Below are 11,449 nucleotides of genomic sequence, written 5' to 3' on the forward strand. Positions count from 1 at the left end.
CCTTAAAGAACCTTAGAGAACATGGATAGTTGTGTTTGTGCATGTCTTTTACTTGTTCATGATTATAATTTTAGATATTAGTTCTCTTGGGTTCTTAGTAGAGCATTATGATGCATAAGAGAAAATGAATTGAAAGAGAAAACTAAGGAAGCAAAGTTATGCTTAGTGGAAAATGAGGAATTTGAGGGTTCCAACAAGAATTTGAGTCCACTTTCTGTTTCAAAAATGGAAGTTGTTTCCTTTTTTTTTTAAATGTCACAATTAACCTAATAATTTGAAACACTTAAAGATTGAATCTTTAAAAAAGATAATGTATAAGTAATGTAGTACTGAATGCCTAACTTCCAAACATGTAATATATATTAACACCTAGATGATTAAAAATAATTTTCACTATGTATTTCCAAAAATAACATTTAAAAATCACATTTTAGGACCTTCCATGATAGTGTATATATATTATTATTTGACCTAAATGAAAGTATTCTTTTGAATCCCTTTGTGATATGATTTATAAGAAACTCAAGATCGATTAGCTTTTTTTTTGTGATTATTTCTTGCTATTTTTCATTGGCCATGATTTATATTTTGAAAACCCCTAATGTATAAGAAGCATAAATTGGTTTAAACTCATTATTTTGAATTTTATTTCAAAATATTGGACCTATATAATTTGATGGTATATAATATTTTTTGAAAACATATGAAAAATTTAATATTATTAACATAAATAAGAAAACCTTTTATTTCAAGATTATGGGCATGTCTATGTATATAAACTCCAAGCGATCATATCTATAATAAATTTTAATTTTTTGAAAAAATATCTTCCACTAAAAATGGGTTCCCCATGCAAAGACTTTCACTAGAAATGGACTCCACTTCTTGCACTTATCTTGTAGCCAAGGTTGTAGGTTATAGGGACACTTATGCCAATTTAGAGCTTGAAGGTGGACCAAAGAAGGAAGTCGAGGTGGATGAGGAGGATTGCATTCAAGATTCTATGCATTTTCCCATCTCAAAAGGTATTTTTTACTAGTTGAATGGTAAACACATATTTTACTATAAGCTTGGTGGTCTTTGCAAAGTATGTATCATGCTCTACTATTCTTTATCTTTCACATTATGGGTTTAATTTGATTTGGGATTACATTTTGAAGAAATGTTAGCAATTCTCTACTTGAGACCCCATCTTACAATGCCTTTAAAGATATTTTCAAACTAAGATTTTATGGTGAGAAGTCATCTTGGTAGTACATTGAGTCATTCTACCTTGTGTTTGATGGGGTTATTCATATTATTGTCCTGAGCCTTAATTTGTAAGGGGTTATTCATGTTGTTGTCCTTGGTATTATCAACATTTCCACTGCCATGAATCATTTTGACAATAGATTATTGCAAGATCGCAACCCTTTACAATTTATAGGTCAAATATCAAATCTACCACCCTATAACCAAATTCACTTAGGGTTTTACACAATCTAGTCTCCACAAGGATGAAACTTTCACTCTGATATCACCTAATGAAAGGTGTGATGAAAACGAGGGCCAAAGTCACACCTAGCAATCAACCAACCCTACAAAGTTAACACAACAAAAGGAAATCACAAAGAGATAATTCCAAAAAGGAGAGAGAACTAGAAATCTTTCATTGATTCATCAAGTTTTCATCATACATGTTCGGTTGTCAGGCATTCCAAGTTACATCTAATACAAAGATTCAGATACATAGGAAAATGACCTCTAGCATGTGAGATCTATGATCTCCTTTTATAGGTTCTAACTCCTAACTAATACCTAGATCTAGATCAAGAGCCACTAGTTATACTTTCCAAAATGGATTATAGAAGATTCTAGATCATCATATGGAAAGGTTAGCCACATAACGGTCTAGATGCATCGCAATGATAAATCCAATACATTAAATTATGACTTGAAATAAATACATAAGTCAAATCACAAATGAGAACCAAATAGAAAACTCGATCAAAGACATCATTGAATAATAGTAGCAAATGTCACCGAGGTACTCAGTGAATATAGAACAAAAACACTTAGTGAAAGAAGAGCTAGAGCCACTTGGTGAATGAAGGAAAAATCACCTCCACTAAGCTAATTGGTAATGTAGTCACTGAGAAGGTCCATAAGTGTAATCAAGCACACATCTATCGAGTAGGATAGCAATGCAACCTAATATGCTTAGGACTGTGATGCAGGAGCATCTTGGGTGTAAGGGAAATCTTACATCACCCAAAAATATTTCTACTTCCAGCTTTTCATTTTTGTGTTTCCAATAAGGGTTATTCCTATGCAAAGTTGCTATTTGTGGGAGCTTGCTAATTTTAGTAAGTTGGTATTATGTTCTCAGATTGTTCTAATCTCATATGTGTGGGTTCATCTTGGGCATATCAACCTACTATATAAGTTTTATTGTCATATCATATGTATTAGTATAGTTATGGCAGATTTTTGGTATGAATTTTGGTTATCCAAACTTTAGGTACAAAAATGAAGGCCTAAATGACTCTGAAACAAGGTGAAACCTCAACTAGTAGACACATATGTGATCAACTAGCATAGCTCTTTAGCTGAGGATTTTGAAATGGTGTTAGAATAACCCATCAAGTCAATGGTTTGCTAGTTATGGTCTCCATAAGTGGACCCACTTGAAAATGTAGTTTAAAATTTTTCTTGAGCAGTCCTATGCAATAAACTATATTACAATAAAATATTATGAGATTGGTTGGCCTCAAGGGTTAGGGCTTAGTGCCTAGAACCTTCTTGGGTAGTGAAAAATGCCTATATAAGGAAGGCTTGAAGGTTATCTAGGCCAATTCTGGGTGATAGTTGCAGCTTTGTCTTGTAGACTATTGTAAGGAAGGCGTCCATGTAGGTTTGCATATTGTAATTATATAATTCCACATTTGTAGTGATAAAAAGAAGCTTATATTTTTTTCTCTCAATTTGTATTGTTTCTTTGTTTCTATTGTGTGTTGTGGTATTAAGGGGACCACCCTTCATCGAGTGGTTTCAAAGAGGGAGTTCTTGTGTGTGTAAATAGATCATTGAGTGGGAGATAGTTTGCACTAGGATTGTCATTTAGGTTAGCGTGATTGTCAATTGTGAGGTAGTTTGCACTAGGGTTTTAGTGGAAGTGCAAAAATATCTCCCTGATGAGAGCATGGTGGTGAAAGTGTTACACTTGAGGCTCAAGCCCTCCATACACAAATGTAACCATTGCAAAACATATGCATAGAGGGATGAATCTCATCCTAAGAGATGAGATTGAGGATGAAAGAGAAGGAGGTCATATTAATCAGGGAGAAGAGGAAGTTTTAAACCCAAAAGAAGAAAATCTTTTTAGGGTCATTTCCAAGCTTAGAAAAGACCTAATTCTAATCTTCCCATGTTTTCAAGAAATCTCAATCTAGAAGAATTGATTGATTGGATCAATGAATTAGAAGAATACTTTGAGTATGAGGATTTTGAAGATCCAGATAGGGTCAAATTTGTGAAGGCCAAACTGAAAGGTCACACAAAGATTTGGTGGTAGGTGATTCATTTGGAGCAAAATAGGAGAGAGAAAGATAAAATCACCAGATGGGATCAGATGATAGATAAATTGAAGCAACAACCCATTCTTGTGGATTATGAGCTTGGTCTATTGAAGAAAATGCAAGGTTTGAAGCAATCAAGAAGATTTTTTCAAGAGTATACCGAAGAATTCTATCAAGTTCTCATGAAAATTGGCCATGAGGAAGATGATAAGGAGAAGGTTTCCCATTATCTTAATGGGTTGAGGTCAAGCATTCAAGAGGACCCAAGTCTGGTTTGAATGACCAATATTGAGTAGGTGTATTAGTTTTCCCTAAGAGTTGAGAAAAAGTTGAACAAAATTTTTGATACCAAAAATAATGGTAGAGGTCATGGTGCAAGATCTAGTAGATAGTCTGATGGAGGCCAATATGATGATCAAATGTAGAAGGATGAGGCTAGCAGTAACAATCACAATTATAAGGGAAAATAATCATTTTCATGATCAGAATAATAGAGTTCAAAGAGGAAGAGGGCAAGGATCTAGTAGAGGAGTTTTTCATGGAACCTATTTTCACTATGGAGAAGAAGGGCATATGTCATTTGAGAGTCATCAATGCCAAGGAAGGACTGATAGAAGAACTGAAGGCCAGGCTAGAGTTGTGCATGTTGATGAAAATGTCAAATCCTCACATTCTAAAGATGTTAAAATAGGAGAAGTCCTAGTTAACAGAAGAGTCTTGCTCAATGGTGAGAATGAACCTGATCAAAGGAGGACCTTGTTTTATACCAAGTGCAAATGTGAAGATAAGTGTTGTGATGTGATCATTGATGGTGAAAGTACTAACAATCTAGAGTCATAAAAGATGGAGGTAAGTGTACAAAGTTGAAGACCAAAAACATGCCACATCTTTTATTCCTAATCTAAGGTATAGTGTGATTGTGCTATGGTCTGGGTAGCATGAGCCTAAGGCTTGTGAAATCGGTAGTGTGATCATAGTATTTAAAAATAATTAATTAAGTAGTGAATCACACTATTGAAAAGCTTTATTAAAAAAACCTGAGACCCATTCCTTATTTCTCTCAACAGCTTTGTGTTTTCTTTCTCTTCTAAGGAGCATGTACACCCTATTGCTACCTATTTTTAACCCCAATTTGCATCATATATGGCTCTACACTGTCAAAAATCCCAAAACACTCAAAGAGTTATGAATTTTAACTCTCTTTTTTGTTATATTTTGTGTTTTTAATGGTTTTTTAAAAAAATGATTGGGGTTTAATTGTCAGGTAATGTGGATAATCCACCACCTAATCCACCTATGAACAATTAACCACCTAATCCACCAAACCCTCCACAGGATCAAGACAAAAACCCTCAAAATGAAGAACAACCACTTCCACAACCTCCACCAATCGAAAGACCTCCTCTAGGAACCCAAAAATTTTTTTTGAATGAAATTGAAAGAGGGAAAATGGAGTTAGAAATAATTGTTAGGAGGTTGAAGGGTTCGCTTCATAATAATCATGGTAGGGCATTATTGGCACAATCCCTTGAGAACATTGTGGGTTATGTAGCATATGTTAGTGGTCAAATAAATCTATGGCATAATAAAAGAGAAGAACAAAAATATATTTTATTGATAAATTATCCTATGAAGATGTCAAAAATAAGAAAATTACCAAAGATGACATATATGTGCTTTGTTTAAAAATCCTAGAGAAAAAAACACATTGAGAACTACAACTAAAAGGTTTCTCATCTATTGGTGCATTCACGAAGTTATTAAAAATAACTTTTGGGACAGATGGTGGATGGTGTTTAATGACCCTCCTTGAAGCAATAATGAGGTTCCAAGGTATTTCTTGAGGAAACTTTTTTGTGATTTTATCCCTGGGGAGATCCCCAATTATTATGATATTCTTCCTTCTTAGGGTAGAGGTGGGGAATCATCATTTGATAGGCTAGGGGCACTTCATGGCCCTAATGTCATTAGGACACCTATTGGCAAGTTGAAGGTGGAGCATGTCACTATTCCTTCTATTGTGAAGGAACATGTAGAAGCTAACACTATAGGCACTATTAGAGATTTGTTCATTGTGTCTCTCCTTTGGTTAGGGATGAGACCCCTCATACTAGTGGTCACATGTGCACGTCATGTGAATCTCTATGCACATTTGACACTTGTAGGAGACTAGATGAAGATACTCGGATGATGACAGATAACTTCATCAATGTCATATTTGGAAATGATACATAGATAAATATAAATAAGCATATTTTAAACTATGTTGATCACATCTCATATGTACGCAAGTTACTAATAAATTAGTATGTCTTGACGTTGTTTGAAAAGCAGGGCCAGAGTGTTGCTAGTACTAACAAAAATCCCCCAACCTCATTTTACACCACATTGATGACTCCACAAGCATGTATCAATGTATTAATTTAAATTAATAAATTTGATTATAATCTAATCATATCAAAGGTTAACTCAAAACTTGTATCCATGTACATTAGTTTTGTGTTGGACCATCAACTTTTACATTAGACTCTAAGTGGGGGCATGATACCACTCATGTACATGTATATTCGTTTGCATGTTAATTTGACTCAATTGAATATGTTTATTTAATAAATGAATGAATTATTTACTTATTTGGAATATGATCATATGCAGAGTTAGAGTGGTCATGATGATTTTGATTTGGGGTCACCTAGATTTCAAATGAGTTCATTTTGCCCATAGGTATATACATATTCTAATGCATTTTGATTTGTATGTCTATAGTACATTATTTTGCACACGAATGTGATTAATTTGTTATTACTAATAGATTTACATACATGTGCAATACGTAAATGTTGCACCTTTAGGATCGACACCTCATAATGAAGGATGTGTTGCTACATTTATAGAGGTACCCAAATATTTTAATTAATAATGTGGCATAAGAAAATATGTATTCTTGATAACTGCATCTGATTCTCATGTTGTATTATTTAAAACTAATGATAGTAGAGACTCCTTCACATCTTTGTTGTTCTTGCTAGTTTTGAGCCATTGATTAAGGTATGGAAGAGTTTGCATTATAATTTAGTTAGTATTAAAATTAGATATAATATTCATAAATACAATCAAGTGATAACTTTGATGATTGTTGTATGGTCCTAGTACTCCGATCATCCATATGCCATGAGTTGTATGTAGATCAGGATTTTTAGTTAGCAATAATGAAATACCCTATTTTATTTGTATATATATTTTATTTTTGATGTATAATAGTTATTGATACACATATACTTTTGGTTGTAACATTCGAGTTAGAGAAGAGTCTAGACTGACACTAGTGAGTGTGTCCGACATCCACAACATCTTCCTCTTCTCAATTATCGAAGATAGCTAGGGATTTACATTTTATGCCTATATGGCATTATTGGACATAATTTTTGTATATATTTTTTGATCTATGTCATTTTTTACATATCTTTCATGTATGACATTATTAAACATACAATTATGATGTTTCATATTATCTTGAAAGGAAACTCAGGTGCGGAAACAACTTCCTACAATAATCTCTTAAGAGAAGTATGGTGCAAATCCTATTAAAATCTTTTACACTTACAGATTCAATATCATGTAAACAACAATATTTCAACCAAGCGAGCATAAAGAAAATAGATAGAGAAAGAAACACATAACACAAAGATTTTCCGATGGGGAAAAACCTTTCGGTAAAACAACCCCACCCCTCTAGAACCTGCACAATGTATTATCTTCAACACAAGGTTACAATACACTTGCAATGCAAGTTCAACAGTGACAACAAAAGACACCAGTAGCAACTCACAATACCAACAATACACTTTCTCGCATAACTCCTCTTCACAACCGTAAAAATGCTTATAGCATGCACTTCACTTTTATGGCTACTCCCAAAGGTAACCATATTAGGGTTTTACCATTCTCCGAGAAAATAGAAACCTTAAAAAAAATTTAGGGTGATGCCCTGAACCCCACTATTGGGGTAGAGTGTACAGTACTAAAAATTATCAGTTGCCACATGTCTTCACCTATCATTGAATCTTCCTAACATAGCTCTTACATGTCATAGGAATCCTTCATAACTGTTTTAGTGATGATCTCCTTATACACAATTCAAGATGCGGACACATCAACATTATTTGCAAGAAATACATTTTACAAAACAAATAATAAGAATAGGAATTATCCAAGGTTGACACACCTTAATCCTAACATTCTCCCACTTGCCGAACACCTTGTAAGAGCAACAAGAACATAACAGGAACTAACTGCTATCAACCAAAAGGCCCATAGACTCCAAATACCATCTGAACTTCTCAGTGCCCACTGGTTTCGTTAATGTATCTGCAACATTCTTCACAGTATCTACCTTCTTGACCAAATTTACCTTTTCGTCTTCCACCATATCTCTCAAAAAGTGATATTGCACATCAATGTGCTTCGTTATGGCATGGAAAGTTTGATTCTTCGCAAGGAAAATAGCGCTCTGACTATCACACCAAATAGTAACCTGTTCTACATCAACACCAACATCAGAACATAATCTCTTAAGCCAAATGGCTTCCTTACAAGCATGAGTAGTAGCCATGTACTCAGATTCTATAGTGGACAAAGAAACCATAGGTTGTCGCTTGCTCATCCAACTGATGGCACCACCAAACATAGTGAACACATAAGCCCTGGTGGATCTCCTGTGGTCAATGTCACCTGCCCAATCTAAATCCACAAACCCATGAATACAAATTGAATGCAAAGATCTAGAAGAATTACCATGATAACATATGGAGTAATCTGATGTACCCCTCAAATATTTGAATACTCGCTTAACTACATCCCAATTTACCCATCCAAGATTAGCCATAAACTGACTCAAGACTCCCACTGCTTGGGCAATGTCTGGTCTAGTACAGACCATAGCATACATAAGACTACCAAATGCACTAGCATAAGGTACTCTACTCATGTCCTCCATCTCACTAGGAGATTTTGGACAATCATCTACCGATAACTTTGTTCCCATAGGAATAGGAACACATAGTGGTCTACAATCTACCATGTTGAAGGAACATGTCCAACACAGACCTCACATACTTACTTTGACTCAACCAAAGTTTTTTGTTGGACCTGTCTCTACTGATTTCCATACCCAAGATGTACCTAGCTGCCCCAAGATCTTTCATCTCAAACTATGCTGACAACTGAGATTTAAAATAAAAAATCATACCCTTACCCTTCCCAAATAGCAACATATCATCAACATATAATGCAACAATAAGAAGCCAATCATTTTCAACTCTGAAATAAACACAATGATCTGATTTTGATCTTACAAATCCAATTGACAACACAAAGGCATCAAACTTAAGGTACCACATCCTAGGAGATTGCTTCAAACCATATAGAGATTTCTTTAATCTGCAAACTAAGGATTCTTTACCTTTAACAATGTAGTGCTTAGGCTATGACATATAAATCTCTTCCTCCAAATCACCATGAAGGAAAGTTGTCTTCACATCCATCTATTCTATCTCTAAATCATATGATGTAGCAAGAGATAATAGAAATCTAATGGATGTCAACTTTGCAACAGGAGAGAATATTTCACCATAATCTATTCCCTCTACATATGAATACCCCTTTGCAACCAATCTAGCTTTCTACCTTTCAACACTGCCATATGCACAGAATTTCTTCTCGAACACCCATTTATAGCCAACAAATTTTCTCCCTTTATGAAAAGGTACAAGGTCCCAAGTTTTGTTTTTCTCTAATGAAGCCATCTCATCATCCATAGCCTCAATCTAGGAACCTGCATCTTCCATGCCCAAAGCCTCTTTCACAGATCTAGGCTCATCGGTGTTAGTAATCAAAGCAAAAGCACAACTAGAATCTAACATAGAATAACCAAACCTTTCTGGTTGCTTTCTTTCTCTCTCGTGGATCTCCTCAAGGGTTGTGGTTGAGGTTGTTCTTCCTCTTCTTCTGAACTATTAGAGCTGCTTGACCTCTCCTCATCATTAGACTCAACATGGTCTCTTTGTTCAATCTTCTCAGGGGTAGGAGGCAACTGAACAACATCTTTTTTCTTTTATTTTTCATCTGGTTGTAGCACAATAGGAGAAGATGTTAGCTCTCTAAAAATAACATTTCTACTATACAACACCTTAATAGTTACAGGATCCCAAAGCTTGTATCCTTTCACACCAACACTGTACCTAATGAAAATACATTTAATAGCTTTGTTTTCCAACTTAGATATTTTCTCCTTTAGAACATGTGCAGAAGCTTCACAACCAAAACCATGAAGATGTCTAATTGAAGGCTTCTTACCAGACCACACCTCCATGGGTGTTTTACCAACAAGGGCTGATGTAGGAGATCTATTAACTAGATAGCAAGCAGTAGCCATAGCTTCGGCCCAAAACCTTTGTTCTAAACTAGCTCCACTAAGCATACTCCTAGCCTTCTCCATTAGTATCCTGTTCATTCTCTCTACAACTCCATTTTGTTGTGGGGTATAAGGAGTTGTCTTATGCCTCTTGATACCTTGTTCTTTATAGAATTTTTCAAACTCTGTTGAGCAAAACTCACCACCATTGTCAATTCTCACACACTTAATCTTCTTACTAGTCTAATTCTCTACAAGGGCTTTAAATTCTTTGAATCGACTAAAGACTCGTGTCTTACATTTAAGGAAATAAATCCATGTCCTTATATTTTAATCATCTATAAAAGATACAAAAAATATAAACTTAGAGATTGAAGGAACTTTTATAGGACCAAATACATCAGAATGAATACGATCCAAAACATCAGAAGATTTGTGAGAACTAGAGTAAAATTGAACATGATTTTGTTTACCATAGACACAGTGTTCACAGAAGTAAAACTCGAGATTACAATCATTTAATCCCTCAACGAGATTTTTATTTTTTAGGGTTTTGAGACCCTTTTCATCAATGTGACCAAATCTCAAATGCCACAACATTGTCTTTTCTGTAGGAAGCTTACCTTCCAAAGTGTTTGCATTTCCATCGGAACCAATAACCATAGAATTCTTCACTGCTTGTTCATATGGTGAGGATGAAGAACTATTACATAAAGGAATACATGCATCAAGCTAAAATAAGGTACCTCTCCTAGTACCCCTTGCAAGCACTATCGATCTTCTCATCATCTTGCATCCTTCTTTCGAAAAAACAACTTGTACACCTACATCATTCAGCATACTTACAAATAATAGGTTTCGTGTCAAACCTAGAATGTGCATAACTCCATTGATTCCTTTTACTCGTCCATCAAAAAATTTGATAGTGACCCTTCTACGTCCAACTATCTTTAGGTGAGAATCATCACCCAAGTACACCTTTCCAACATCAAACTCTTCATATTTTGAGAACTAGTTTCGATGAGAGGTCATGTGAAAAGATGCACCTGAGTCAACCAACCACACATCATCAGATGCATGGGCTGCCAAAGCTACGATGAATGCATCGCCATCTTCTTGAGATCTTTTTGAAGCTGAATCTGAACCTTTCTTCTTCTTCTTCGGCTCTTTGCAATCTTTATGGAAGTGCCCAAGTTTATCATAGTTCCAAAATTTTTCCTTGGACTTATTGGAAGTCTTTGACTTCCCACGGGATTTGGATCTACCCTTATTGTCAAACTTATTGTCATTTTTCTTTCCTCTTTCCGTGGATCTCCCACGAATAGCAAGGGCATCTTTTTCTGAAATAGAAGCCTTTCTTTGCATCTTCTCTGATAGCAATGAAGACACCACATCATCCATTTTGAAAGTGACTAACGTGCTTTTGAGAGCCATCACAAGATAGTCCCATGAATCTAGTAAAGAATGCAAAAGTGTGTAG

Source organism: Cupressus sempervirens, chromosome 5 (genome assembly GCF_028749045.1).
Source record: "Cupressus sempervirens isolate cs-2001-9-10 chromosome 5, ASM2874904v1, whole genome shotgun sequence".
Taxonomy (NCBI): Eukaryota; Viridiplantae; Streptophyta; class Pinopsida; order Cupressales; family Cupressaceae; genus Cupressus; species Cupressus sempervirens.